This window comes from Centroberyx affinis, unplaced genomic scaffold (genome assembly GCF_046629955.1).
Source record: "Centroberyx affinis isolate AG114_WGS23_722 - 3 ecotype Tasmania unplaced genomic scaffold, CSIRO-AGI_Caff_v1 ptg000996l_1, whole genome shotgun sequence".
NCBI lineage: Eukaryota > Metazoa > Chordata > Actinopteri > Beryciformes > Berycidae > Centroberyx > Centroberyx affinis.
In genome coordinates, this window is record NW_027279561.1 from 141088 (window position 1) to 164558 (window position 23471).

General features: G+C 50.8%; 47 non-coding genes across 47 annotated transcripts; all 47 read left to right on the forward strand.

Annotated features, from left to right (window-relative positions):
• The first annotated feature begins 199 nt into the window (after positions 1-199).
• Positions 200-315, forward strand: LOC139646685 (U5 spliceosomal RNA). Its single transcript, XR_011695404.1, has one exon. It is a non-coding gene; the product is annotated as a U5 spliceosomal RNA (small nuclear RNA).
• Positions 316-483: 168 nt separating this feature from the next.
• On the forward strand, positions 484-674 carry LOC139646750 (U2 spliceosomal RNA). The gene has a single exon (XR_011695465.1). It is a non-coding gene; the product is annotated as a U2 spliceosomal RNA (small nuclear RNA).
• A 336-nt stretch (positions 675-1010) lies between these two features.
• On the forward strand, positions 1011-1126 carry LOC139646686 (U5 spliceosomal RNA). The gene has a single exon (XR_011695405.1). It is a non-coding gene; the product is annotated as a U5 spliceosomal RNA (small nuclear RNA).
• Positions 1127-1294: 168 nt separating this feature from the next.
• LOC139646751 (U2 spliceosomal RNA) lies at positions 1295-1485 on the forward strand. Its single transcript, XR_011695466.1, has one exon. It is a non-coding gene; the product is annotated as a U2 spliceosomal RNA (small nuclear RNA).
• A 336-nt stretch (positions 1486-1821) lies between these two features.
• Positions 1822-1937, forward strand: LOC139646688 (U5 spliceosomal RNA). Its single transcript, XR_011695407.1, has one exon. It is a non-coding gene; the product is annotated as a U5 spliceosomal RNA (small nuclear RNA).
• A 168-nt stretch (positions 1938-2105) lies between these two features.
• Positions 2106-2296, forward strand: LOC139646753 (U2 spliceosomal RNA). The gene has a single exon (XR_011695468.1). It is a non-coding gene; the product is annotated as a U2 spliceosomal RNA (small nuclear RNA).
• Positions 2297-2632: 336 nt separating this feature from the next.
• On the forward strand, positions 2633-2748 carry LOC139646643 (U5 spliceosomal RNA). Its single transcript, XR_011695365.1, has one exon. It is a non-coding gene; the product is annotated as a U5 spliceosomal RNA (small nuclear RNA).
• Positions 2749-2916: 168 nt separating this feature from the next.
• Positions 2917-3107, forward strand: LOC139646754 (U2 spliceosomal RNA). Its single transcript, XR_011695469.1, has one exon. It is a non-coding gene; the product is annotated as a U2 spliceosomal RNA (small nuclear RNA).
• Positions 3108-3443: 336 nt separating this feature from the next.
• Positions 3444-3559, forward strand: LOC139646689 (U5 spliceosomal RNA). Its single transcript, XR_011695408.1, has one exon. It is a non-coding gene; the product is annotated as a U5 spliceosomal RNA (small nuclear RNA).
• Positions 3560-3727: 168 nt separating this feature from the next.
• LOC139646755 (U2 spliceosomal RNA) lies at positions 3728-3918 on the forward strand. The gene has a single exon (XR_011695470.1). It is a non-coding gene; the product is annotated as a U2 spliceosomal RNA (small nuclear RNA).
• A 336-nt stretch (positions 3919-4254) lies between these two features.
• On the forward strand, positions 4255-4370 carry LOC139646690 (U5 spliceosomal RNA). The gene has a single exon (XR_011695409.1). It is a non-coding gene; the product is annotated as a U5 spliceosomal RNA (small nuclear RNA).
• Positions 4371-4538: 168 nt separating this feature from the next.
• LOC139646756 (U2 spliceosomal RNA) lies at positions 4539-4729 on the forward strand. The gene has a single exon (XR_011695471.1). It is a non-coding gene; the product is annotated as a U2 spliceosomal RNA (small nuclear RNA).
• Positions 4730-5065: 336 nt separating this feature from the next.
• LOC139646691 (U5 spliceosomal RNA) lies at positions 5066-5181 on the forward strand. The gene has a single exon (XR_011695410.1). It is a non-coding gene; the product is annotated as a U5 spliceosomal RNA (small nuclear RNA).
• Positions 5182-5349: 168 nt separating this feature from the next.
• Positions 5350-5540, forward strand: LOC139646757 (U2 spliceosomal RNA). Its single transcript, XR_011695472.1, has one exon. It is a non-coding gene; the product is annotated as a U2 spliceosomal RNA (small nuclear RNA).
• A 336-nt stretch (positions 5541-5876) lies between these two features.
• LOC139646692 (U5 spliceosomal RNA) lies at positions 5877-5992 on the forward strand. The gene has a single exon (XR_011695411.1). It is a non-coding gene; the product is annotated as a U5 spliceosomal RNA (small nuclear RNA).
• A 168-nt stretch (positions 5993-6160) lies between these two features.
• Positions 6161-6351, forward strand: LOC139646758 (U2 spliceosomal RNA). Its single transcript, XR_011695473.1, has one exon. It is a non-coding gene; the product is annotated as a U2 spliceosomal RNA (small nuclear RNA).
• Positions 6352-6687: 336 nt separating this feature from the next.
• Positions 6688-6803, forward strand: LOC139646644 (U5 spliceosomal RNA). Its single transcript, XR_011695366.1, has one exon. It is a non-coding gene; the product is annotated as a U5 spliceosomal RNA (small nuclear RNA).
• A 168-nt stretch (positions 6804-6971) lies between these two features.
• On the forward strand, positions 6972-7162 carry LOC139646759 (U2 spliceosomal RNA). Its single transcript, XR_011695474.1, has one exon. It is a non-coding gene; the product is annotated as a U2 spliceosomal RNA (small nuclear RNA).
• A 336-nt stretch (positions 7163-7498) lies between these two features.
• Positions 7499-7614, forward strand: LOC139646693 (U5 spliceosomal RNA). Its single transcript, XR_011695412.1, has one exon. It is a non-coding gene; the product is annotated as a U5 spliceosomal RNA (small nuclear RNA).
• Positions 7615-7782: 168 nt separating this feature from the next.
• Positions 7783-7973, forward strand: LOC139646760 (U2 spliceosomal RNA). Its single transcript, XR_011695475.1, has one exon. It is a non-coding gene; the product is annotated as a U2 spliceosomal RNA (small nuclear RNA).
• Positions 7974-8309: 336 nt separating this feature from the next.
• On the forward strand, positions 8310-8425 carry LOC139646694 (U5 spliceosomal RNA). The gene has a single exon (XR_011695413.1). It is a non-coding gene; the product is annotated as a U5 spliceosomal RNA (small nuclear RNA).
• Positions 8426-8593: 168 nt separating this feature from the next.
• On the forward strand, positions 8594-8784 carry LOC139646761 (U2 spliceosomal RNA). The gene has a single exon (XR_011695476.1). It is a non-coding gene; the product is annotated as a U2 spliceosomal RNA (small nuclear RNA).
• Positions 8785-9120: 336 nt separating this feature from the next.
• LOC139646695 (U5 spliceosomal RNA) lies at positions 9121-9236 on the forward strand. Its single transcript, XR_011695414.1, has one exon. It is a non-coding gene; the product is annotated as a U5 spliceosomal RNA (small nuclear RNA).
• A 168-nt stretch (positions 9237-9404) lies between these two features.
• LOC139646762 (U2 spliceosomal RNA) lies at positions 9405-9595 on the forward strand. The gene has a single exon (XR_011695477.1). It is a non-coding gene; the product is annotated as a U2 spliceosomal RNA (small nuclear RNA).
• A 336-nt stretch (positions 9596-9931) lies between these two features.
• LOC139646696 (U5 spliceosomal RNA) lies at positions 9932-10047 on the forward strand. Its single transcript, XR_011695415.1, has one exon. It is a non-coding gene; the product is annotated as a U5 spliceosomal RNA (small nuclear RNA).
• A 168-nt stretch (positions 10048-10215) lies between these two features.
• Positions 10216-10406, forward strand: LOC139646765 (U2 spliceosomal RNA). The gene has a single exon (XR_011695479.1). It is a non-coding gene; the product is annotated as a U2 spliceosomal RNA (small nuclear RNA).
• Positions 10407-10742: 336 nt separating this feature from the next.
• LOC139646697 (U5 spliceosomal RNA) lies at positions 10743-10858 on the forward strand. Its single transcript, XR_011695416.1, has one exon. It is a non-coding gene; the product is annotated as a U5 spliceosomal RNA (small nuclear RNA).
• Positions 10859-11026: 168 nt separating this feature from the next.
• Positions 11027-11217, forward strand: LOC139646766 (U2 spliceosomal RNA). Its single transcript, XR_011695480.1, has one exon. It is a non-coding gene; the product is annotated as a U2 spliceosomal RNA (small nuclear RNA).
• Positions 11218-11553: 336 nt separating this feature from the next.
• On the forward strand, positions 11554-11669 carry LOC139646699 (U5 spliceosomal RNA). Its single transcript, XR_011695418.1, has one exon. It is a non-coding gene; the product is annotated as a U5 spliceosomal RNA (small nuclear RNA).
• A 168-nt stretch (positions 11670-11837) lies between these two features.
• Positions 11838-12028, forward strand: LOC139646767 (U2 spliceosomal RNA). The gene has a single exon (XR_011695481.1). It is a non-coding gene; the product is annotated as a U2 spliceosomal RNA (small nuclear RNA).
• Positions 12029-12364: 336 nt separating this feature from the next.
• On the forward strand, positions 12365-12480 carry LOC139646637 (U5 spliceosomal RNA). Its single transcript, XR_011695359.1, has one exon. It is a non-coding gene; the product is annotated as a U5 spliceosomal RNA (small nuclear RNA).
• A 168-nt stretch (positions 12481-12648) lies between these two features.
• LOC139646768 (U2 spliceosomal RNA) lies at positions 12649-12839 on the forward strand. Its single transcript, XR_011695482.1, has one exon. It is a non-coding gene; the product is annotated as a U2 spliceosomal RNA (small nuclear RNA).
• Positions 12840-13175: 336 nt separating this feature from the next.
• LOC139646701 (U5 spliceosomal RNA) lies at positions 13176-13291 on the forward strand. Its single transcript, XR_011695419.1, has one exon. It is a non-coding gene; the product is annotated as a U5 spliceosomal RNA (small nuclear RNA).
• Positions 13292-13459: 168 nt separating this feature from the next.
• Positions 13460-13650, forward strand: LOC139646769 (U2 spliceosomal RNA). The gene has a single exon (XR_011695483.1). It is a non-coding gene; the product is annotated as a U2 spliceosomal RNA (small nuclear RNA).
• A 336-nt stretch (positions 13651-13986) lies between these two features.
• LOC139646702 (U5 spliceosomal RNA) lies at positions 13987-14102 on the forward strand. The gene has a single exon (XR_011695420.1). It is a non-coding gene; the product is annotated as a U5 spliceosomal RNA (small nuclear RNA).
• Positions 14103-14270: 168 nt separating this feature from the next.
• On the forward strand, positions 14271-14461 carry LOC139646770 (U2 spliceosomal RNA). The gene has a single exon (XR_011695484.1). It is a non-coding gene; the product is annotated as a U2 spliceosomal RNA (small nuclear RNA).
• Positions 14462-14797: 336 nt separating this feature from the next.
• LOC139646645 (U5 spliceosomal RNA) lies at positions 14798-14913 on the forward strand. The gene has a single exon (XR_011695367.1). It is a non-coding gene; the product is annotated as a U5 spliceosomal RNA (small nuclear RNA).
• Positions 14914-15081: 168 nt separating this feature from the next.
• On the forward strand, positions 15082-15272 carry LOC139646771 (U2 spliceosomal RNA). The gene has a single exon (XR_011695485.1). It is a non-coding gene; the product is annotated as a U2 spliceosomal RNA (small nuclear RNA).
• A 336-nt stretch (positions 15273-15608) lies between these two features.
• LOC139646703 (U5 spliceosomal RNA) lies at positions 15609-15724 on the forward strand. The gene has a single exon (XR_011695421.1). It is a non-coding gene; the product is annotated as a U5 spliceosomal RNA (small nuclear RNA).
• Positions 15725-15892: 168 nt separating this feature from the next.
• Positions 15893-16083, forward strand: LOC139646772 (U2 spliceosomal RNA). Its single transcript, XR_011695486.1, has one exon. It is a non-coding gene; the product is annotated as a U2 spliceosomal RNA (small nuclear RNA).
• Positions 16084-16419: 336 nt separating this feature from the next.
• On the forward strand, positions 16420-16535 carry LOC139646704 (U5 spliceosomal RNA). Its single transcript, XR_011695422.1, has one exon. It is a non-coding gene; the product is annotated as a U5 spliceosomal RNA (small nuclear RNA).
• A 168-nt stretch (positions 16536-16703) lies between these two features.
• LOC139646773 (U2 spliceosomal RNA) lies at positions 16704-16894 on the forward strand. The gene has a single exon (XR_011695487.1). It is a non-coding gene; the product is annotated as a U2 spliceosomal RNA (small nuclear RNA).
• A 336-nt stretch (positions 16895-17230) lies between these two features.
• LOC139646706 (U5 spliceosomal RNA) lies at positions 17231-17346 on the forward strand. Its single transcript, XR_011695424.1, has one exon. It is a non-coding gene; the product is annotated as a U5 spliceosomal RNA (small nuclear RNA).
• A 168-nt stretch (positions 17347-17514) lies between these two features.
• On the forward strand, positions 17515-17705 carry LOC139646774 (U2 spliceosomal RNA). The gene has a single exon (XR_011695488.1). It is a non-coding gene; the product is annotated as a U2 spliceosomal RNA (small nuclear RNA).
• A 336-nt stretch (positions 17706-18041) lies between these two features.
• Positions 18042-18157, forward strand: LOC139646742 (U5 spliceosomal RNA). The gene has a single exon (XR_011695458.1). It is a non-coding gene; the product is annotated as a U5 spliceosomal RNA (small nuclear RNA).
• A 168-nt stretch (positions 18158-18325) lies between these two features.
• LOC139646776 (U2 spliceosomal RNA) lies at positions 18326-18516 on the forward strand. Its single transcript, XR_011695490.1, has one exon. It is a non-coding gene; the product is annotated as a U2 spliceosomal RNA (small nuclear RNA).
• Positions 18517-18852: 336 nt separating this feature from the next.
• LOC139646646 (U5 spliceosomal RNA) lies at positions 18853-18968 on the forward strand. Its single transcript, XR_011695368.1, has one exon. It is a non-coding gene; the product is annotated as a U5 spliceosomal RNA (small nuclear RNA).
• The last annotated feature ends 4503 nt before the right edge of the window (positions 18969-23471 follow it).

A 23471-nucleotide genomic window follows, 5' to 3' on the forward strand; every position in this document is an offset into this window, starting at 1 on the left:
CTGTGCTGCGTTTTCTCGGAGGTGAATTTCCGGGTCATCGGATTGGATTAGGCTCAGGCTCCCGAGAAGGCGGGGTGGAGTGCCAGCAAAGGTGTGGCCTGTACTTTGCTATGCAGCTAGCCAAACAGGGGGGAGCACCGTGAAGCTGTTGACCGAGACGACTAGGGTCTTTGGCCGCTCTTGCGGAGAGAGGCTGTACTTACTCTGGTTTCTCTTCATAACGTACAAGTCTTTCGCCTTTTACTAAAGACTTCCGTGGAGAGTAACACCAAAGAGTTAAAGGTATTTTTGGCGGGCTTAGCGCTTTGGCTGAGCCCTGTACAGTTGTGCAAGGAAACAGAAAACTCGGTCGGCAGATAATGCCAGAGACTCCGTGGGCGGAGGTGCTAAGCACCAGCAATTGTTATGGTAAAAGACTGCGACACCCCGACGAGGACGGGCCGGACCGGAGGGGCGGCCTTGTGCTGCCAACGGCAGGGGGTTATCGCTTCTCGGCCTTTTGGCTAAGATCAAGTGTAGTATCTGTTCTTATCAGTTTAATATCTGATACGTCCTCTATAAGGGGACAACATATTAAACGGATTTTTAGGACCAGGAGTCGAAAAAGGGGCTTGCTCCGTTCGCTCCACGCATCGACCCGGTATTGCAGTGCCGCTGGGAACGGTGCACCCTTCTCTCGCTCTGTGGAAAAGCAAAATCTCAAAACATGGAAAGCCAGTCTGCAAGTCCTACCTAATATCTAATATCGGACCGAAGGACCAAGAACAAAGTGGACGGCGTTTTTGTGCGCCTGGAAACTGGTCAAAGCAGTCTGTGCTGCGTTTTCTCGGAGGTGAATTTCCGGGTCATCGGATTGGATTAGGCTCAGGCTCCCGAGAAGGCGGGGTGGAGTGCCAGCAAAGGTGTGGCCTGTACTTTGCTATGCAGCTAGCCAAACAGGGGGGAGCACCGTGAAGCTGTTGACCGAGACGACTAGGGTCTTTGGCCGCTCTTGCGGAGAGAGGCTGTACTTACTCTGGTTTCTCTTCATAACGTACAAGTCTTTCGCCTTTTACTAAAGACTTCCGTGGAGAGTAACACCAAAGAGTTAAAGGTATTTTTGGCGGGCTTAGCGCTTTGGCTGAGCCCTGTACAGTTGTGCAAGGAAACAGAAAACTCGGTCGGCAGATAATGCCAGAGACTCCGTGGGCGGAGGTGCTAAGCACCAGCAATTGTTATGGTAAAAGACTGCGACACCCCGACGAGGACGGGCCGGACCGGAGGGGCGGCCTTGTGCTGCCAACGGCAGGGGGTTATCGCTTCTCGGCCTTTTGGCTAAGATCAAGTGTAGTATCTGTTCTTATCAGTTTAATATCTGATACGTCCTCTATAAGGGGACAACATATTAAACGGATTTTTAGGACCAGGAGTCGAAAAAGGGGCTTGCTCCGTTCGCTCCACGCATCGACCCGGTATTGCAGTGCCGCTGGGAACGGTGCACCCTTCTCTCGCTCTGTGGAAAAGCAAAATCTCAAAACATGGAAAGCCAGTCTGCAAGTCCTACCTAATATCTAATATCGGACCGAAGGACCAAGAACAAAGTGGACGGCGTTTTTGTGCGCCTGGAAACTGGTCAAAGCAGTCTGTGCTGCGTTTTCTCGGAGGTGAATTTCCGGGTCATCGGATTGGATTAGGCTCAGGCTCCCGAGAAGGCGGGGTGGAGTGCCAGCAAAGGTGTGGCCTGTACTTTGCTATGCAGCTAGCCAAACAGGGGGGAGCACCGTGAAGCTGTTGACCGAGACGACTAGGGTCTTTGGCCGCTCTTGCGGAGAGAGGCTGTACTTACTCTGGTTTCTCTTCATAACGTACAAGTCTTTCGCCTTTTACTAAAGACTTCCGTGGAGAGTAACACCAAAGAGTTAAAGGTATTTTTGGCGGGCTTAGCGCTTTGGCTGAGCCCTGTACAGTTGTGCAAGGAAACAGAAAACTCGGTCGGCAGATAATGCCAGAGACTCCGTGGGCGGAGGTGCTAAGCACCAGCAACTGTTATGGTAAAAGACTGCGACACCCCGACGAGGACGGGCCGGACCGGAGGGGCGGCCTTGTGCTGCCAACGGCAGGGGGTTATCGCTTCTCGGCCTTTTGGCTAAGATCAAGTGTAGTATCTGTTCTTATCAGTTTAATATCTGATACGTCCTCTATAAGGGGACAACATATTAAACGGATTTTTAGGACCAGGAGTCGAAAAAGGGGCTTGCTCCGTTCGCTCCACGCATCGACCCGGTATTGCAGTGCCGCTGGGAACGGTGCACCCTTCTCTCGCTCTGTGGAAAAGCAAAATCTCAAAACATGGAAAGCCAGTCTGCAAGTCCTACCTAATATCTAATATCGGACCGAAGGACCAAGAACAAAGTGGACGGCGTTTTTGTGCGCCTGGAAACTGGTCAAAGCAGTCTGTGCTGCGTTTTCTCGGAGGTGAATTTCCGGGTCATCGGATTGGATTAGGCTCAGGCTCCCGAGAAGGCGGGGTGGAGTGCCAGCAAAGGTGTGGCCTGTACTTTGCTATGCAGCTAGCCAAACAGGGGGGAGCACCGTGAAGCTGTTGACCGAGACGACTAGGGTCTTTGGCCGCTCTTGCGGAGAGAGGCTGTACTTACTCTGGTTTCTCTTCATAACGTACAAGTCTTTCGCCTTTTACTAAAGACTTCCGTGGAGAGTAACACCAAAGAGTTAAACGTATTTTTGGCGGGCTTAGCGCTTTGGCTGAGCCCTGTACAGTTGTGCAAGGAAACAGAAAACTCGGTCGGCAGATAATGCCAGAGACTCCGTGGGCGGAGGTGCTAAGCACCAGCAACTGTTATGGTAAAAGACTGCGACACCCCGACGAGGACGGGCCGGACCGGAGGGGCGGCCTTGTGCTGCCAACGGCAGGGGGTTATCGCTTCTCGGCCTTTTGGCTAAGATCAAGTGTAGTATCTGTTCTTATCAGTTTAATATCTGATACGTCCTCTATAAGGGGACAACATATTAAACGGATTTTTAGGACCAGGAGTCGAAAAAGGGGCTTGCTCCGTTCGCTCCACGCATCGACCCGGTATTGCAGTGCCGCTGGGAACGGTGCACCCTTCTCTCGCTCTGTGGAAAAGCAAAATCTCAAAACATGGAAAGCCAGTCTGCAAGTCCTACCTAATATCTAATATCGGACCGAAGGACCAAGAACAAAGTGGACGGCGTTTTTGTGCGCCTGGAAACTGGTCAAAGCAGTCTGTGCTGCGTTTTCTCGGAGGTGAATTTCCGGGTCATCGGATTGGATTAGGCTCAGGCTCCCGAGAAGGCGGGGTGGAGTGCCAGCAAAGGTGTGGCCTGTACTTTGCTATGCAGCTAGCCAAACAGGGGGGAGCACCGTGAAGCTGTTGACCGAGACGACTAGGGTCTTTGGCCGCTCTTGCGGAGAGAGGCTGTACTTACTCTGGTTTCTCTTCATAACGTACAAGTCTTTCGCCTTTTACTAAAGACTTCCGTGGAGAGTAACACCAAAGAGTTAAAGGTATTTTTGGCGGGCTTAGCGCTTTGGCTGAGCCCTGTACAGTTGTGCAAGGAAACAGAAAACTCGGTCGGCAGATAATGCCAGAGACTCCGTGGGCGGAGGTGCTAAGCACCAGCAATTGTTATGGTAAAAGACTGCGACACCCCGACGAGGACGGGCCGGACCGGAGGGGCGGCCTTGTGCTGCCAACGGCAGGGGGTTATCGCTTCTCGGCCTTTTGGCTAAGATCAAGTGTAGTATCTGTTCTTATCAGTTTAATATCTGATACGTCCTCTATAAGGGGACAACATATTAAACGGATTTTTAGGACCAGGAGTCGAAAAAGGGGCTTGCTCCGTTCGCTCCACGCATCGACCCGGTATTGCAGTGCCGCTGGGAACGGTGCACCCTTCTCTCGCTCTGTGGAAAAGCAAAATCTCAAAACATGGAAAGCCAGTCTGCAAGTCCTACCTAATATCTAATATCGGACCGAAGGACCAAGAACAAAGTGGACGGCGTTTTTGTGCGCCTGGAAACTGGTCAAAGCAGTCTGTGCTGCGTTTTCTCGGAGGTGAATTTCCGGGTCATCGGATTGGATTAGGCTCAGGCTCCCGAGAAGGCGGGGTGGAGTGCCAGCAAAGGTGTGGCCTGTACTTTGCTATGCAGCTAGCCAAACAGGGGGGAGCACCGTGAAGCTGTTGACCGAGACGACTAGGGTCTTTGGCCGCTCTTGCGGAGAGAGGCTGTACTTACTCTGGTTTCTCTTCATAACGTACAAGTCTTTCGCCTTTTACTAAAGACTTCCGTGGAGAGTAACACCAAAGAGTTAAAGGTATTTTTGGCGGGCTTAGCGCTTTGGCTGAGCCCTGTACAGTTGTGCAAGGAAACAGAAAACTCGGTCGGCAGATAATGCCAGAGACTCCGTGGGCGGAGGTGCTAAGCACCAGCAATTGTTATGGTAAAAGACTGCGACACCCCGACGAGGACGGGCCGGACCGGAGGGGCGGCCTTGTGCTGCCAACGGCAGGGGGTTATCGCTTCTCGGCCTTTTGGCTAAGATCAAGTGTAGTATCTGTTCTTATCAGTTTAATATCTGATACGTCCTCTATAAGGGGACAACATATTAAACGGATTTTTAGGACCAGGAGTCGAAAAAGGGGCTTGCTCCGTTCGCTCCACGCATCGACCCGGTATTGCAGTGCCGCTGGGAACGGTGCACCCTTCTCTCGCTCTGTGGAAAAGCAAAATCTCAAAACATGGAAAGCCAGTCTGCAAGTCCTACCTAATATCTAATATCGGACCGAAGGACCAAGAACAAAGTGGACGGCGTTTTTGTGCGCCTGGAAACTGGTCAAAGCAGTCTGTGCTGCGTTTTCTCGGAGGTGAATTTCCGGGTCATCGGATTGGATTAGGCTCAGGCTCCCGAGAAGGCGGGGTGGAGTGCCAGCAAAGGTGTGGCCTGTACTTTGCTATGCAGCTAGCCAAACAGGGGGGAGCACCGTGAAGCTGTTGACCGAGACGACTAGGGTCTTTGGCCGCTCTTGCGGAGAGAGGCTGTACTTACTCTGGTTTCTCTTCATAACGTACAAGTCTTTCGCCTTTTACTAAAGACTTCCGTGGAGAGTAACACCAAAGAGTTAAAGGTATTTTTGGCGGGCTTAGCGCTTTGGCTGAGCCCTGTACAGTTGTGCAAGGAAACAGAAAACTCGGTCGGCAGATAATGCCAGAGACTCCGTGGGCGGAGGTGCTAAGCACCAGCAATTGTTATGGTAAAAGACTGCGACACCCCGACGAGGACGGGCCGGACCGGAGGGGCGGCCTTGTGCTGCCAACGGCAGGGGGTTATCGCTTCTCGGCCTTTTGGCTAAGATCAAGTGTAGTATCTGTTCTTATCAGTTTAATATCTGATACGTCCTCTATAAGGGGACAACATATTAAACGGATTTTTAGGACCAGGAGTCGAAAAAGGGGCTTGCTCCGTTCGCTCCACGCATCGACCCGGTATTGCAGTGCCGCTGGGAACGGTGCACCCTTCTCTCGCTCTGTGGAAAAGCAAAATCTCAAAACATGGAAAGCCAGTCTGCAAGTCCTACCTAATATCTAATATCGGACCGAAGGACCAAGAACAAAGTGGACGGCGTTTTTGTGCGCCTGGAAACTGGTCAAAGCAGTCTGTGCTGCGTTTTCTCGGAGGTGAATTTCCGGGTCATCGGATTGGATTAGGCTCAGGCTCCCGAGAAGGCGGGGTGGAGTGCCAGCAAAGGTGTGGCCTGTACTTTGCTATGCAGCTAGCCAAACAGGGGGGAGCACCGTGAAGCTGTTGACCGAGACGACTAGGGTCTTTGGCCGCTCTTGCGGAGAGAGGCTGTACTTACTCTGGTTTCTCTTCATAACGTACAAGTCTTTCGCCTTTTACTAAAGACTTCCGTGGAGAGTAACACCAAAGAGTTAAAGGTATTTTTGGCGGGCTTAGCGCTTTGGCTGAGCCCTGTACAGTTGTGCAAGGAAACAGAAAACTCGGTCGGCAGATAATGCCAGAGACTCCGTGGGCGGAGGTGCTAAGCACCAGCAACTGTTATGGTAAAAGACTGCGACACCCCGACGAGGACGGGCCGGACCGGAGGGGCGGCCTTGTGCTGCCAACGGCAGGGGGTTATCGCTTCTCGGCCTTTTGGCTAAGATCAAGTGTAGTATCTGTTCTTATCAGTTTAATATCTGATACGTCCTCTATAAGGGGACAACATATTAAACGGATTTTTAGGACCAGGAGTCGAAAAAGGGGCTTGCTCCGTTCGCTCCACGCATCGACCCGGTATTGCAGTGCCGCTGGGAACGGTGCACCCTTCTCTCGCTCTGTGGAAAAGCAAAATCTCAAAACATGGAAAGCCAGTCTGCAAGTCCTACCTAATATCTAATATCGGACCGAAGGACCAAGAACAAAGTGGACGGCGTTTTTGTGCGCCTGGAAACTGGTCAAAGCAGTCTGTGCTGCGTTTTCTCGGAGGTGAATTTCCGGGTCATCGGATTGGATTAGGCTCAGGCTCCCGAGAAGGCGGGGTGGAGTGCCAGCAAAGGTGTGGCCTGTACTTTGCTATGCAGCTAGCCAAACAGGGGGGAGCACCGTGAAGCTGTTGACCGAGACGACTAGGGTCTTTGGCCGCTCTTGCGGAGAGAGGCTGTACTTACTCTGGTTTCTCTTCATAACGTACAAGTCTTTCGCCTTTTACTAAAGACTTCCGTGGAGAGTAACACCAAAGAGTTAAACGTATTTTTGGCGGGCTTAGCGCTTTGGCTGAGCCCTGTACAGTTGTGCAAGGAAACAGAAAACTCGGTCGGCAGATAATGCCAGAGACTCCGTGGGCGGAGGTGCTAAGCACCAGCAACTGTTATGGTAAAAGACTGCGACACCCCGACGAGGACGGGCCGGACCGGAGGGGCGGCCTTGTGCTGCCAACGGCAGGGGGTTATCGCTTCTCGGCCTTTTGGCTAAGATCAAGTGTAGTATCTGTTCTTATCAGTTTAATATCTGATACGTCCTCTATAAGGGGACAACATATTAAACGGATTTTTAGGACCAGGAGTCGAAAAAGGGGCTTGCTCCGTTCGCTCCACGCATCGACCCGGTATTGCAGTGCCGCTGGGAACGGTGCACCCTTCTCTCGCTCTGTGGAAAAGCAAAATCTCAAAACATGGAAAGCCAGTCTGCAAGTCCTACCTAATATCTAATATCGGACCGAAGGACCAAGAACAAAGTGGACGGCGTTTTTGTGCGCCTGGAAACTGGTCAAAGCAGTCTGTGCTGCGTTTTCTCGGAGGTGAATTTCCGGGTCATCGGATTGGATTAGGCTCAGGCTCCCGAGAAGGCGGGGTGGAGTGCCAGCAAAGGTGTGGCCTGTACTTTGCTATGCAGCTAGCCAAACAGGGGGGAGCACCGTGAAGCTGTTGACCGAGACGACTAGGGTCTTTGGCCGCTCTTGCGGAGAGAGGCTGTACTTACTCTGGTTTCTCTTCATAACGTACAAGTCTTTCGCCTTTTACTAAAGACTTCCGTGGAGAGTAACACCAAAGAGTTAAAGGTATTTTTGGCGGGCTTAGCGCTTTGGCTGAGCCCTGTACAGTTGTGCAAGGAAACAGAAAACTCGGTCGGCAGATAATGCCAGAGACTCCGTGGGCGGAGGTGCTAAGCACCAGCAATTGTTATGGTAAAAGACTGCGACACCCCGACGAGGACGGGCCGGACCGGAGGGGCGGCCTTGTGCTGCCAACGGCAGGGGGTTATCGCTTCTCGGCCTTTTGGCTAAGATCAAGTGTAGTATCTGTTCTTATCAGTTTAATATCTGATACGTCCTCTATAAGGGGACAACATATTAAACGGATTTTTAGGACCAGGAGTCGAAAAAGGGGCTTGCTCCGTTCGCTCCACGCATCGACCCGGTATTGCAGTGCCGCTGGGAACGGTGCACCCTTCTCTCGCTCTGTGGAAAAGCAAAATCTCAAAACATGGAAAGCCAGTCTGCAAGTCCTACCTAATATCTAATATCGGACCGAAGGACCAAGAACAAAGTGGACGGCGTTTTTGTGCGCCTGGAAACTGGTCAAAGCAGTCTGTGCTGCGTTTTCTCGGAGGTGAATTTCCGGGTCATCGGATTGGATTAGGCTCAGGCTCCCGAGAAGGCGGGGTGGAGTGCCAGCAAAGGTGTGGCCTGTACTTTGCTATGCAGCTAGCCAAACAGGGGGGAGCACCGTGAAGCTGTTGACCGAGACGACTAGGGTCTTTGGCCGCTCTTGCGGAGAGAGGCTGTACTTACTCTGGTTTCTCTTCATAACGTACAAGTCTTTCGCCTTTTACTAAAGACTTCCGTGGAGAGTAACACCAAAGAGTTAAAGGTATTTTTGGCGGGCTTAGCGCTTTGGCTGAGCCCTGTACAGTTGTGCAAGGAAACAGAAAACTCGGTCGGCAGATAATGCCAGAGACTCCGTGGGCGGAGGTGCTAAGCACCAGCAATTGTTATGGTAAAAGACTGCGACACCCCGACGAGGACGGGCCGGACCGGAGGGGCGGCCTTGTGCTGCCAACGGCAGGGGGTTATCGCTTCTCGGCCTTTTGGCTAAGATCAAGTGTAGTATCTGTTCTTATCAGTTTAATATCTGATACGTCCTCTATAAGGGGACAACATATTAAACGGATTTTTAGGACCAGGAGTCGAAAAAGGGGCTTGCTCCGTTCGCTCCACGCATCGACCCGGTATTGCAGTGCCGCTGGGAACGGTGCACCCTTCTCTCGCTCTGTGGAAAAGCAAAATCTCAAAACATGGAAAGCCAGTCTGCAAGTCCTACCTAATATCTAATATCGGACCGAAGGACCAAGAACAAAGTGGACGGCGTTTTTGTGCGCCTGGAAACTGGTCAAAGCAGTCTGTGCTGCGTTTTCTCGGAGGTGAATTTCCGGGTCATCGGATTGGATTAGGCTCAGGCTCCCGAGAAGGCGGGGTGGAGTGCCAGCAAAGGTGTGGCCTGTACTTTGCTATGCAGCTAGCCAAACAGGGGGGAGCACCGTGAAGCTGTTGACCGAGACGACTAGGGTCTTTGGCCGCTCTTGCGGAGAGAGGCTGTACTTACTCTGGTTTCTCTTCATAACGTACAAGTCTTTCGCCTTTTACTAAAGACTTCCGTGGAGAGTAACACCAAAGAGTTAAAGGTATTTTTGGCGGGCTTAGCGCTTTGGCTGAGCCCTGTACAGTTGTGCAAGGAAACAGAAAACTCGGTCGGCAGATAATGCCAGAGACTCCGTGGGCGGAGGTGCTAAGCACCAGCAATTGTTATGGTAAAAGACTGCGACACCCCGACGAGGACGGGCCGGACCGGAGGGGCGGCCTTGTGCTGCCAACGGCAGGGGGTTATCGCTTCTCGGCCTTTTGGCTAAGATCAAGTGTAGTATCTGTTCTTATCAGTTTAATATCTGATACGTCCTCTATAAGGGGACAACATATTAAACGGATTTTTAGGACCAGGAGTCGAAAAAGGGGCTTGCTCCGTTCGCTCCACGCATCGACCCGGTATTGCAGTGCCGCTGGGAACGGTGCACCCTTCTCTCGCTCTGTGGAAAAGCAAAATCTCAAAACATGGAAAGCCAGTCTGCAAGTCCTACCTAATATCTAATATCGGACCGAAGGACCAAGAACAAAGTGGACGGCGTTTTTGTGCGCCTGGAAACTGGTCAAAGCAGTCTGTGCTGCGTTTTCTCGGAGGTGAATTTCCGGGTCATCGGATTGGATTAGGCTCAGGCTCCCGAGAAGGCGGGGTGGAGTGCCAGCAAAGGTGTGGCCTGTACTTTGCTATGCAGCTAGCCAAACAGGGGGGAGCACCGTGAAGCTGTTGACCGAGACGACTAGGGTCTTTGGCCGCTCTTGCGGAGAGAGGCTGTACTTACTCTGGTTTCTCTTCATAACGTACAAGTCTTTCGCCTTTTACTAAAGACTTCCGTGGAGAGTAACACCAAAGAGTTAAAGGTATTTTTGGCGGGCTTAGCGCTTTGGCTGAGCCCTGTACAGTTGTGCAAGGAAACAGAAAACTCGGTCGGCAGATAATGCCAGAGACTCCGTGGGCGGAGGTGCTAAGCACCAGCAATTGTTATGGTAAAAGACTGCGACACCCCGACGAGGACGGGCCGGACCGGAGGGGCGGCCTTGTGCTGCCAACGGCAGGGGGTTATCGCTTCTCGGCCTTTTGGCTAAGATCAAGTGTAGTATCTGTTCTTATCAGTTTAATATCTGATACGTCCTCTATAAGGGGACAACATATTAAACGGATTTTTAGGACCAGGAGTCGAAAAAGGGGCTTGCTCCGTTCGCTCCACGCATCGACCCGGTATTGCAGTGCCGCTGGGAACGGTGCACCCTTCTCTCGCTCTGTGGAAAAGCAAAATCTCAAAACATGGAAAGCCAGTCTGCAAGTCCTACCTAATATCTAATATCGGACCGAAGGACCAAGAACAAAGTGGACGGCGTTTTTGTGCGCCTGGAAACTGGTCAAAGCAGTCTGTGCTGCGTTTTCTCGGAGGTGAATTTCCGGGTCATCGGATTGGATTAGGCTCAGGCTCCCGAGAAGGCGGGGTGGAGTGCCAGCAAAGGTGTGGCCTGTACTTTGCTATGCAGCTAGCCAAACAGGGGGGAGCACCGTGAAGCTGTTGACCGAGACGACTAGGGTCTTTGGCCGCTCTTGCAGAGAGAGGCTGTACTTACTCTGGTTTCTCTTCATAACGTACAAGTCTTTCGCCTTTTACTAAAGACTTCCGTGGAGAGTAACACCAAAGAGTTAAAGGTATTTTTGGCGGGCTTAGCGCTTTGGCTGAGCCCTGTACAGTTGTGCAAGGAAACAGAAAACTCGGTCGGCAGATAATGCCAGAGACTCCGTGGGCGGAGGTGCTAAGCACCAGCAATTGTTATGGTAAAAGACTGCGACACCCCGACGAGGACGGGCCGGACCGGAGGGGCGGCCTTGTGCTGCCAACGGCAGGGGGTTATCGCTTCTCGGCCTTTTGGCTAAGATCAAGTGTAGTATCTGTTCTTATCAGTTTAATATCTGATACGTCCTCTATAAGGGGACAACATATTAAACGGATTTTTAGGACCAGGAGTCGAAAAAGGGGCTTGCTCCGTTCGCTCCACGCATCGACCCGGTATTGCAGTGCCGCTGGGAACGGTGCACCCTTCTCTCGCTCTGTGGAAAAGCAAAATCTCAAAACATGGAAAGCCAGTCTGCAAGTCCTACCTAATATCTAATATCGGACCGAAGGACCAAGAACAAAGTGGACGGCGTTTTTGTGCGCCTGGAAACTGGTCAAAGCAGTCTGTGCTGCGTTTTCTCGGAGGTGAATTTCCGGGTCATCGGATTGGATTAGGCTCAGGCTCCCGAGAAGGCGGGGTGGAGTGCCAGCAAAGGTGTGGCCTGTACTTTGCTATGCAGCTAGCCAAACAGGGGGGAGCACCGTGAAGCTGTTGACCGAGACGACTAGGGTCTTTGGCCGCTCTTGCAGAGAGAGGCTGTACTTACTCTGGTTTCTCTTCATAACGTACAAGTCTTTCGCCTTTTACTAAAGACTTCCGTGGAGAGTAACACCAAAGAGTTAAAGGTATTTTTGGCGGGCTTAGCGCTTTGGCTGAGCCTTGTACAGTTGTGCAAGGAAACAGAAAACTCGGTCGGCAGATAATGCCAGAGACTCCGTGGGCGGAGGTGCTAAGCACCAGCAATTGTTATGGTAAAAGACTGCGACACCCCGACGAGGACGGGCCGGACCGGAGGGGCGGCCTTGTGCTGCCAACGGCAGGGGGTTATCGCTTCTCGGCCTTTTGGCTAAGATCAAGTGTAGTATCTGTTCTTATCAGTTTAATATCTGATACGTCCTCTATAAGGGGACAACATATTAAACGGATTTTTAGGACCAGGAGTCGAAAAAGGGGCTTGCTCCGTTCGCTCCACGCATCGACCCGGTATTGCAGTGCCGCTGGGAACGGTGCACCCTTCTCTCGCTCTGTGGAAAAGCAAAATCTCAAAACATGGAAAGCCAGTCTGCAAGTCCTACCTAATATCTAATATCGGACCGAAGGACCAAGAACAAAGTGGACGGCGTTTTTGTGCGCCTGGAAACTGGTCAAAGCAGTCTGTGCTGCGTTTTCTCGGAGGTGAATTTCCGGGTCATCGGATTGGATTAGGCTCAGGCTCCCGAGAAGGCGGGGTGGAGTGCCAGCAAAGGTGTGGCCTGTACTTTGCTATGCAGCTAGCCAAACAGGGGGGAGCACCGTGAAGCTGTTGACCGAGACGACTAGGGTCTTTGGCCGCTCTTGCGGAGAGAGGCTGTACTTACTCTGGTTTCTCTTCATAACGTACAAGTCTTTCGCCTTTTACTAAAGACTTCCGTGGAGAGTAACACCAAAGAGTTAAAGGTATTTTTGGGGGGCTTAGCGCTTTGGCTGAGCCCTGTACAGTTGTGCAAGGAAACAGAAAACTCGGTCGGCAGATAATGCCAGAGACTCCGTGGGCGGAGGTGCTAAGCACCAGCAATTGTTATGGTAAAAGACTGCGACACCCCGACGAGGACGGGCCGGACCGGAGGGGCGGCCTTGTGCTGCCAACGGCAGGGGGTTATCGCTTCTCGGCCTTTTGGCTAAGATCAAGTGTAGTATCTGTTCTTATCAGTTTAATATCTGATACGTCCTCTATAAGGGGACAACATATTAAACGGATTTTTAGGACCAGGAGTCGAAAAAGGGGCTTGCTCCGTTCGCTCCACGCATCGACCCGGTATTGCAGTGCCGCTGGGAACGGTGCACCCTTCTCTCGCTCTGTGGAAAAGCAAAATCTCAAAACATGGAAAGCCAGTCTGCAAGTCCTACCTAATATCTAATATCGGACCGAAGGACCAAGAACAAAGTGGACGGCGTTTTTGTGCGCCTGGAAACTGGTCAAAGCAGTCTGTGCTGCGTTTTCTCGGAGGTGAATTTCCGGGTCATCGGATTGGATTAGGCTCAGGCTCCCGAGAAGGCGGGGTGGAGTGCCAGCAAAGGTGTGGCCTGTACTTTGCTATGCAGCTAGCCAAACAGGGGGGAGCACCGTGAAGCTGTTGACCGAGACGACTAGGGTCTTTGGCCGCTCTTGCGGAGAGAGGCTGTACTTACTCTGGTTTCTCTTCATAACGTACAAGTCTTTCGCCTTTTACTAAAGACTTCCGTGGAGAGTAACACCAAAGAGTTAAAGGTATTTTTGGCGGGCTTAGCGCTTTGGCTGAGCCCTGTACAGTTGTGCAAGGAAACAGAAAACTCGGTCGGCAGATAATGCCAGAGACTCCGTGGGCGGAGGTGCTAAGCACCAGCAATTGTTATGGTAAAAGACTGCGACACCCCGACGAGGACGGGCCGGACCGGAGGGGCGGCCTTGTGCTGCCAACGGCAGGGGGTTATCGCTTCTCGGCCTTTTGGCTAAGATCAAGTGTAGTATCTGTTCTTATCAGTTTAATATCTGATACGTCCTCTATAAGGGGACAACATATTAAACGGATTTTTAGGACCAGGAGTCGAAAAAGGGGCTTGCTCCGTTCGCTCCACGCATCGACCCGGTATTGCAGTGCCGCTGGGAACGGTGCACCCTTCTCTCGCTCTGTGGAAAAGCAAAATCTCAAAACATGGAAAGCCAGTCTGCAAGTCCTACCTAATATCTAATATCGGACCGAAGGACCAAGAACAAAGTGGACGGCGTTTTTGTGCGCCTGGAAACTGGTCAAAGCAGTCTGTGCTGCGTTTTCTCGGAGGTGAATTTCCGGGTCATCGGATTGGATTAGGCTCAGGCTCCCGAGAAGGCGGGGTGGAGTGCCAGCAAAGGTGTGGCCTGTACTTTGCTATGCAGCTAGCCAAACAGGGGGGAGCACCGTGAAGCTGTTGACCGAGACGACTAGGGTCTTTGGCCGCTCTTGCGGAGAGAGGCTGTACTTACTCTGGTTTCTCTTCATAACGTACAAGTCTTTCGCCTTTTACTAAAGACTTCCGTGGAGAGTAACACCAAAGAGTTAAAGGTATTTTTGGCGGGCTTAGCGCTTTGGCTGAGCCCTGTACAGTTGTGCAAGGAAACAGAAAACTCGGTCGGCAGATAATGCCAGAGACTCCGTGGGCGGAGGTGCTAAGCACCAGCAATTGTTATGGTAAAAGACTGCGACACCCCGACGAGGACGGGCCGGACCGGAGGGGCGGCCTTGTGCTGCCAACGGCAGGGGGTTATCGCTTCTCGGCCTTTTGGCTAAGATCAAGTGTAGTATCTGTTCTTATCAGTTTAATATCTGATACGTCCTCTATAAGGGGACAACATATTAAACGGATTTTTAGGACCAGGAGTCGAAAAAGGGGCTTGCTCCGTTCGCTCCACGCATCGACCCGGTATTGCAGTGCCGCTGGGAACGGTGCACCCTTCTCTCGCTCTGTGGAAAAGCAAAATCTCAAAACATGGAAAGCCAGTCTGCAAGTCCTACCTAATATCTAATATCGGACCGAAGGACCAAGAACAAAGTGGACGGCGTTTTTGTGCGCCTGGAAACTGGTCAAAGCAGTCTGTGCTGCGTTTTCTCGGAGGTGAATTTCCGGGTCATCGGATTGGATTAGGCTCAGGCTCCCGAGAAGGCGGGGTGGAGTGCCAGCAAAGGTGTGGCCTGTACTTTGCTATGCAGCTAGCCAAACAGGGGGGAGCACCGTGAAGCTGTTGACCGAGACGACTAGGGTCTTTGGCCGCTCTTGCGGAGAGAGGCTGTACTTACTCTGGTTTCTCTTCATAACGTACAAGTCTTTCGCCTTTTACTAAAGACTTCCGTGGAGAGTAACACCAAAGAGTTAAACGTATTTTTGGCGGGCTTAGCGCTTTGGCTGAGCCCTGTACAGTTGTGCAAGGAAACAGAAAACTCGGTCGGCAGATAATGCCAGAGACTCCGTGGGCGGAGGTGCTAAGCACCAGCAATTGTTATGGTAAAAGACTGCGACACCCCGACGAGGACGGGCCGGACCGGAGGGGCGGCCTTGTGCTGCCAACGGCAGGGGGTTATCGCTTCTCGGCCTTTTGGCTAAGATCAAGTGTAGTATCTGTTCTTATCAGTTTAATATCTGATACGTCCTCTATAAGGGGACAACATATTAAACGGATTTTTAGGACCAGGAGTCGAAAAAGGGGCTTGCTCCGTTCGCTCCACGCATCGACCCGGTATTGCAGTGCCGCTGGGAACGGTGCACCCTTCTCTCGCTCTGTGGAAAAGCAAAATCTCAAAACATGGAAAGCCAGTCTGCAAGTCCTACCTAATATCTAATATCGGACCGAAGGACCAAGAACAAAGTGGACGGCGTTTTTGTGCGCCTGGAAACTGGTCAAAGCAGTCTGTGCTGCGTTTTCTCGGAGGTGAATTTCCGGGTCATCGGATTGGATTAGGCTCAGGCTCCCGAGAAGGCGGGGTGGAGTGCCAGCAAAGGTGTGGCCTGTACTTTGCTATGCAGCTAGCCAAACAGGGGGGAGCACCGTGAAGCTGTTGACCGAGACGACTAGGGTCTTTGGCCGCTCTTGCGGAGAGAGGCTGTACTTACTCTGGTTTCTCTTCATAACGTACAAGTCTTTCGCCTTTTACTAAAGACTTCCGTGGAGAGTAACACCAAAGAGTTAAAGGTATTTTTGGCGGGCTTAGCGCTTTGGCTGAGCCCTGTACAGTTGTGCAAGGAAACAGAAAACTCGGTCGGCAGATAATGCCAGAGACTCCGTGGGCGGAGGTGCTAAGCACCAGCAATTGTTATGGTAAAAGACTGCGACACCCCGACGAGGACGGGCCGGACCGGAGGGGCGGCCTTGTGCTGCCAACGGCAGGGGGTTATCGCTTCTCGGCCTTTTGGCTAAGATCAAGTGTAGTATCTGTTCTTATCAGTTTAATATCTGATACGTCCTCTATAAGGGGACAACATATTAAACGGATTTTTAGGACCAGGAGTCGAAAAAGGGGCTTGCTCCGTTCGCTCCACGCATCGACCCGGTATTGCAGTGCCGCTGGGAACGGTGCACCCTTCTCTCGCTCTGTGGAAAAGCAAAATCTCAAAACATGGAAAGCCAGTCTGCAAGTCCTACCTAATATCTAATATCGGACCGAAGGACCAAGAACAAAGTGGACGGCGTTTTTGTGCGCCTGGAAACTGGTCAAAGCAGTCTGTGCTGCGTTTTCTCGGAGGTGAATTTCCGGGTCATCGGATTGGATTAGGCTCAGGCTCCCGAGAAGGCGGGGTGGAGTGCCAGCAAAGGTGTGGCCTGTACTTTGCTATGCAGCTAGCCAAACAGGGGGGAGCACCGTGAAGCTGTTGACCGAGACGACTAAGGTCTTTGGCCGCTCTTGCGGAGAGAGGCTGTACTTACTCTGGTTTCTCTTCATAACGTACAAGTCTTTCGCCTTTTACTAAAGACTTCCGTGGAGAGTAACACCAAAGAGTTAAAGGTATTTTTGGCGGGCTTAGCGCTTTGGCTGAGCCCTGTACAGTTGTGCAAGGAAACAGAAAACTCGGTCGGCAGATAATGCCAGAGACTCCGTGGGCGGAGGTGCTAAGCACCAGCAATTGTTATGGTAAAAGACTGCGACACCCCGACGAGGACGGGCCGGACCGGAGGGGCGGCCTTGTGCTGCCAACGGCAGGGGGTTATCGCTTCTCGGCCTTTTGGCTAAGATCAAGTGTAGTATCTGTTCTTATCAGTTTAATATCTGATACGTCCTCTATAAGGGGACAACATATTAAACGGATTTTTAGGACCAGGAGTCGAAAAAGGGGCTTGCTCCGTTCGCTCCACGCATCGACCCGGTATTGCAGTGCCGCTGGGAACGGTGCACCCTTCTCTCGCTCTGTGGAAAAGCAAAATCTCAAAACATGGAAAGCCAGTCTGCAAGTCCTACCTAATATCTAATATCGGACCGAAGGACCAAGAACAAAGTGGACGGCGTTTTTGTGCGCCTGGAAACTGGTCAAAGCAGTCTGTGCTGCGTTTTCTCGGAGGTGAATTTCCGGGTCATCGGATTGGATTAGGCTCAGGCTCCCGAGAAGGCGGGGTGGAGTGCCAGCAAAGGTGTGGCCTGTACTTTGCTATGCAGCTAGCCAAACAGGGGGGAGCACCGTGAAGCTGTTGACCGAGACGACTAGGGTCTTTGGCCGCTCTTGCGGAGAGAGGCTGTACTTACTCTGGTTTCTCTTCATAACGTACAAGTCTTTCGCCTTTTACTAAAGACTTCCGTGGAGAGTAACACCAAAGAGTTAAAGGTATTTTTGGCGGGCTTAGCGCTTTGGCTGAGCCCTGTACAGTTGTGCAAGGAAACAGAAAACTCGGTCGGCAGATAATGCCAGAGACTCCGTGGGCGGAGGTGCTAAGCACCAGCAATTGTTATGGTAAAAGACTGCGACACCCCGACGAGGACGGGCCGGACCGGAGGGGCGGCCTTGTGCTGCCAACGGCAGGGGGTTATCGCTTCTCGGCCTTTTGGCTAAGATCAAGTGTAGTATCTGTTCTTATCAGTTTAATATCTGATACGTCCTCTATAAGGGGACAACATATTAAACGGATTTTTAGGACCAGGAGTCGAAAAAGGGGCTTGCTCCGTTCGCTCCACGCATCGACCCGGTATTGCAGTGCCGCTGGGAACGGTGCACCCTTCTCTCGCTCTGTGGAAAAGCAAAATCTCAAAACATGGAAAGCCAGTCTGCAAGTCCTACCTAATATCTAATATCGGACCGAAGGACCAAGAACAAAGTGGACGGCGTTTTTGTGCGCCTGGAAACTGGTCAAAGCAGTCTGTGCTGCGTTTTCTCGGAGGTGAATTTCCGGGTCATCGGATTGGATTAGGCTCAGGCTCCCGAGAAGGCGGGGTGGAGTGCCAGCAAAGGTGTGGCCTGTACTTTGCTATGCAGCTAGCCAAACAGGGGGGAGCACCGTGAAGCTGTTGACCGAGACGACTAGGGTCTTTGGCCGCTCTTGCGGAGAGAGGCTGTACTTACTCTGGTTTCTCTTCATAACGTACAAGTCTTTCGCCTTTTACTAAGGACTTCCGTGGAGAGTAACACCAAAGAGTTAAACGTATTTTTGGCGGGCTTAGCGCTTTGGCTGAGCCCTGTACAGTTGTGCAAGGAAACAGAAAACTCGGTCGGCAGATAATGCCAGAGACTCCGTGGGCGGAGGTGCTAAGCACCAGCAATTGTTATGGTAAAAGACTGCGACACCCCGACGAGGACGGGCCGGACCGGAGGGGCGGCCTTGTGCTGCCAACGGCAGGGGGTTATCGCTTCTCGGCCTTTTGGCTAAGATCAAGTGTAGTATCTGTTCTTATCAGTTTAATATCTGATACGTCCTCTATAAGGGGACAACATATTAAACGGATTTTTAGGACCAGGAGTCGAAAAAGGGGCTTGCTCCGTTCGCTCCACGCATCGACCCGGTATTGCAGTGCCGCTGGGAACGGTGCACCCTTCTCTCGCTCTGTGGAAAAGCAAAATCTCAAAACATGGAAAGCCAGTCTGCAAGTCCTACCTAATATCTAATATCGGACCGAAGGACCAAGAACAAAGTGGACGGCGTTTTTGTGCGCCTGGAAACTGGTCAAAGCAGTCTGTGCTGCGTTTTCTCGGAGGTGAATTTCCGGGTCATCGGATTGGATTAGGCTCAGGCTCCCGAGAAGGCGGGGTGGAGTGCCAGCAAAGGTGTGGCCTGTACTTTGCTATGCAGCTAGCCAAACAGGGGGGAGCACCGTGAAGCTGTTGACCGAGACGACTAGGGTCTTTGGCCGCTCTTGCGGAGAGAGGCTGTACTTACTCTGGTTTCTCTTCATAACGTACAAGTCTTTCGCCTTTTACTAAAGACTTCCGTGGAGAGTAACACCAAAGAGTTAAACGTATTTTTGGCGGGCTTAGCGCTTTGGCTGAGCCCTGTACAGTTGTGCAAGGAAACAGAAAACTCGGTCGGCAGATAATGCCAGAGACTCCGTGGGCGGAGGTGCTAAGCACCAGCAACTGTTATGGTAAAAGACTGCGACACCCCGACGAGGACGGGCCGGACCGGAGGGGCGGCCTTGTGCTGCCAACGGCAGGGGGTTATCGCTTCTCGGCCTTTTGGCTAAGATCATGTAGTTGAAAGTGTGGAGCGATCGCCCTTCATTATGCCATCATCGGCGGCTGAACAGCAGGCATTAGCCGTGCTGAAAAATACGCTACGTTTTGTATGGAAAGTGAAAGACGGCGAGATGATGAGTAGATACAGCTTTGGAAAAGAGATCCTTTTTGGGGCCTTGTGTTTAAAAGTTGATGATCTGCTTTGCCTCCAGCAAAATGCCAAAGACAAGTATTTTGACGTTACTTTTTACAGTCTGGTCAAGATGGAGGAGGCTCGTGGGCTGGTTTCCCGCTTAGCAGATGGCTTGCTGAAGAGCTTTCAGGTGGAAAATCTGTGCAGGTCCAACCAGCGAGTGGTCACTGTCCACATCTACAACCCCTGGGTCACGGAAGATGCGACGAGATCTTTCCTCGCCAAGTACGCCACAGTGATGCCGGGTGTGAGGGAGATTAAGGACGCCTTGGGACTTTGGACTGGTAAGCGCCAATTCAGAGTGCTGCTGAAGGACGACGTAGGAGGCCATGATGGCTTCCGGCATCCTCCTGCAGCTTTTACGATTGGGGCTGACAGAGGTTTTCTGATATATGCTGGACAGCCGAGATTCTGCAGAAAGTGCTCCACGTATGGTCATGTAGCTGAGGTATGTGTGCAGCTGCGGTGCAGAAATTGTGATGGATTGGGGCACATTATGAAAGACTGTTTGCGGCCGAAGAGGTGTAGCCTATGCGGCTCTGAGCAGCACCTGTTCAAGCAGTGCACAGAGGTTCCCTCGTACGCCGCCGCTGTAAAGAACAAGATGGCGGCCCACAAGGTGCACCAGGCAGAGGCTCTTACTGTGGCGGAGCCTCTACGCGATCTTGAGATGGTGGTGGCGGAGATTCAGAGAGAGAGAGAGGAAAGGGAGAGGGACAAGGAGGTTCCTGTTCCCGGTCAAGATACTGGCGCAGAAGCAAGTGGTGTGAGCTGGGACCAGCAAGTTGAGGAAGCCGGGGCTGATGGGGAGAGCGTTTCCCCGCCCGAATGGGCCACGGTGGAAGCGAAGGGAGGACATAGTAAGAGGAAAAGGAAGAAAACCAGCCAAACGGTCCCTCTCTCCCCGCCGTTGGTGACAGAAAATGCGTTTCAGCCTCTGTTTTCAGGTTCTTCGGATGATGAGGGGGAAGAGGGGAGGGGAGATGTGGGAGCAGAAGAGGATGCTTCGGACAGTGAGACAATGACACCAGGAAATGCGTCTGCTTCCTCTGAGGCTGCAGGTGTTTTTGAGACTTCTACTACCTCGGGGTCCTCCCTGCAGACTGCCTCTACTGACCCCCTCCCTCTTAGCGGGGTTGTTGCTGAAGTGTCACCCGCGACTATTACACGATCGGACAGCCCCCCCCCCTCGGAGACACTTTTTCCTGAGCGCGAGACTACTGATGTGGACCACTTGTATGAGTGAGTGTGAGCATTCCTTGGATATCTGATTTATGTCTTGTTTTAAAATAATAAGCATTAATGTCAGAGGCTTGAAAGATCGGGCTAAAAGGGCTACTGTGTTTGCTCATTTGGCCTCCATTAAGTTTTCTTTATGTTTGTTACAGGAAGTCCATTTAAAAGATGAAAATGATTTATTTTTGTTTTCCAGAGAATGGGTTAAGGGTGATTCCAGGTGGAGCATTGGGGGGGTTCACTCTACAGGGGTGGGTGTATTATGTGGGGATGGTGAGATCAAAATTGTTGGGAGTTTCTCAATTGTACAGGGGAGAGTTTTGGTATTGGATATTGAATGGAGGGAGAGGAGGCTGAGAGTAGTTAATGTTTATGCAAATGTAGAGCCAAAGGGGAGAAAAGAACTGTTTGATAATTTAGATACAGTATTCATGACCAATAGTCACGTTATACTGGGAGGGGATTTTAATTCATCACTAGATGGCAATACTGCGAGCACTGTGCTTGGGAATTTGATAGCGAGGTATCAGATGGTAGACTCCTATAGGAAAGTCCACCCTTTAGAACCAGGGTTCACGTGGGCAAATAGTAGAGGGGCTAAAAGTCGGATTGATTATGTTTTCTGCCCTGCGGATTTAAGGGTGACTTCGGTTCATACCTCCCCTGTTTTTTACTCGGATCATGAAATGTTGATTGTTGAGGTGAATGTAATAGTAGTACCTTTTGGGAAAGGATACTGGAAGCTGAATAATCAAATTCTGGCAGATGTTCAGTTTAGGAAAACTTTTCGGGCCTTCTTTAAAAAATGTATGGAGGTGAAATCATTCTACCTTGAGGTGACTGAGTGGTGGGAAAGTACCAAAACAAGAATTAAACATTTTGTACAGACATATGCAAGGGAGAAGAAGAGACTGGAATTTAAAGAGTACTACCAGGTGCAGAAAGAAGTAGAAAACATAATTGTACAAAGAAACACAGATAACGCTGTAGACTATGAGACATTGAATTACTTGCAAAATAAGCAGCAGTTGTTCTTTCAAAGGAGAGCTGAAGCATTTAAGTTCAGAAGCTCAAGGGAGAAATGGGAGAAAAACGAAAGATGCTCTTCTTATTTTTTTAAGCACTCTAAGAGTAAGGCGAAGAGAAGATGCATTTCCTCCCTCCTGAATGGTAAGGGAGAGGAGGTTAGGGCCACAAAAGAGATGTTGGAGGTAGCAACAGCGCATTTTTCTAATTTTTTTTGTGAGGTTGAGGTTGATAGCGAAAACGGAACGAGCGTGTTGCGTAATATTGACAGTGAGGTACCTGCAGACTTAAAAGAGCAGTTGGAAAGGGATCTGGAATTGGATGAAGTATATAGAGCGCTTAAATCGATGAAGGATGGTAAGGTTCCGGGAATTGATGGTCTCACAAAGGAATTTTATCTAGCGTTTTGGGATGTAGTTGGCCCGGTATTGTTAGAACTATTTAGATGTATATGTCAGAAGGGACAGATGGGGAAAACCACGTGCGAGGGGGTCATTTCACTTCTTTACAAAAAGGGTGACAATAGGATGCTAGCCAATTACAGGCCCCTGACGATGCTATGTACAGATTATAAAATTTTTAGCAAGGTGCTGACCAGCCGATTGGGATCTGCCCTGCCACATGTTATTGGGTCGGACCAAACTTGTGCTGTTGAAGGTAGACAAATTTGTTGGAATACACAGTTACACAGAGATGTGCAAGCATATGCCCAGGATAGAAATCTATCTTTTATAGTCCTAAGCTTGGACCAAGAAAAAGCATTCGATAGAGTCAACCACAAGTTTTTGTTTAGAATTTTGGAGAAGTTTGGCTACGGTAAACGTTTTTTGAGTTGGCTTAACATCCTTTATACCAATGTGGGAAGCAGAGTGAACGTGAATGGCCACTTGGGAGAAGTGTTCAGACAGGCCAGGGGTGTCCGTCAGGGGTGCCCATGCTCAGCTTTGTTGTATGTAGTATTTATAGAGGTGTTGGCATGCGCAATAAGAAAGAACAAAAATATCAGGGGTGTATGCCTGCCAGGAGGCGAGTCGTTGATCATGTCACTGTACGCGGATGACACAGTATTGTATCTTGAAAATGATTTGTGTTTAAGGGAGGCCATGAGGGTTATTGAAGCCTTTTCTTATGCCTCAGGGGCTAAAATCAACAGGGGAAAGTCGCAAGTAAAGTACTTGGGAAAGTGGAGTAATAGAAGGGAGGCCCCTTGTGATCTAGCCCTTTGCACTGGCCCTATAACCATTTTAGGGATTTCTTATGGCAATGAGGATGATGCAAAAACAAACTGGGAGACACGACTAGCTAAGGTGACGACAAAACTTAATTTGTGGGGGCTAAGGAGATTGACCATCAGTGGTAAGATATTAGCCGTTAAAGCAGATATACTCCCGTCTCTATTGCATTTAGCTTTGGTTTTTCCCATGCCGGCATTAATTGGCCTGAAATTGCATAAAGCCATTTTTAAGTTTTTGTGGGGAGGTTATGAGTACTTGAAAAGGGATCAGATGTATCAGCCCATTGAGAGGGGAGGGAGAGACTTACCCAACCTAGCCCTGAAACTTAAAGTGCTATTTTATACTTGTGCTTGCAGACTATTGGTGTCGTCACCTGTGCACAAGTGCCAATTCTTGCTTAGATTTTGGCTTGCTGTTCCCCTTAAGTCTGTGATGGGTGTTTGGGACAATAGTTCCCCAAAATCTGAGCAAATACCAACATATCTTATGAAAATAATTAGATGGGCCAAAAAGCACCGAGAATGTTTAGATAAGCAGCTTGCATTTGATCACAAGAAGCTTTATGCTAAAATGATAGAGAAGCTGGACCCCAGGGACTCAATCCATATACCCCGGGAAGTGTGGAAGAG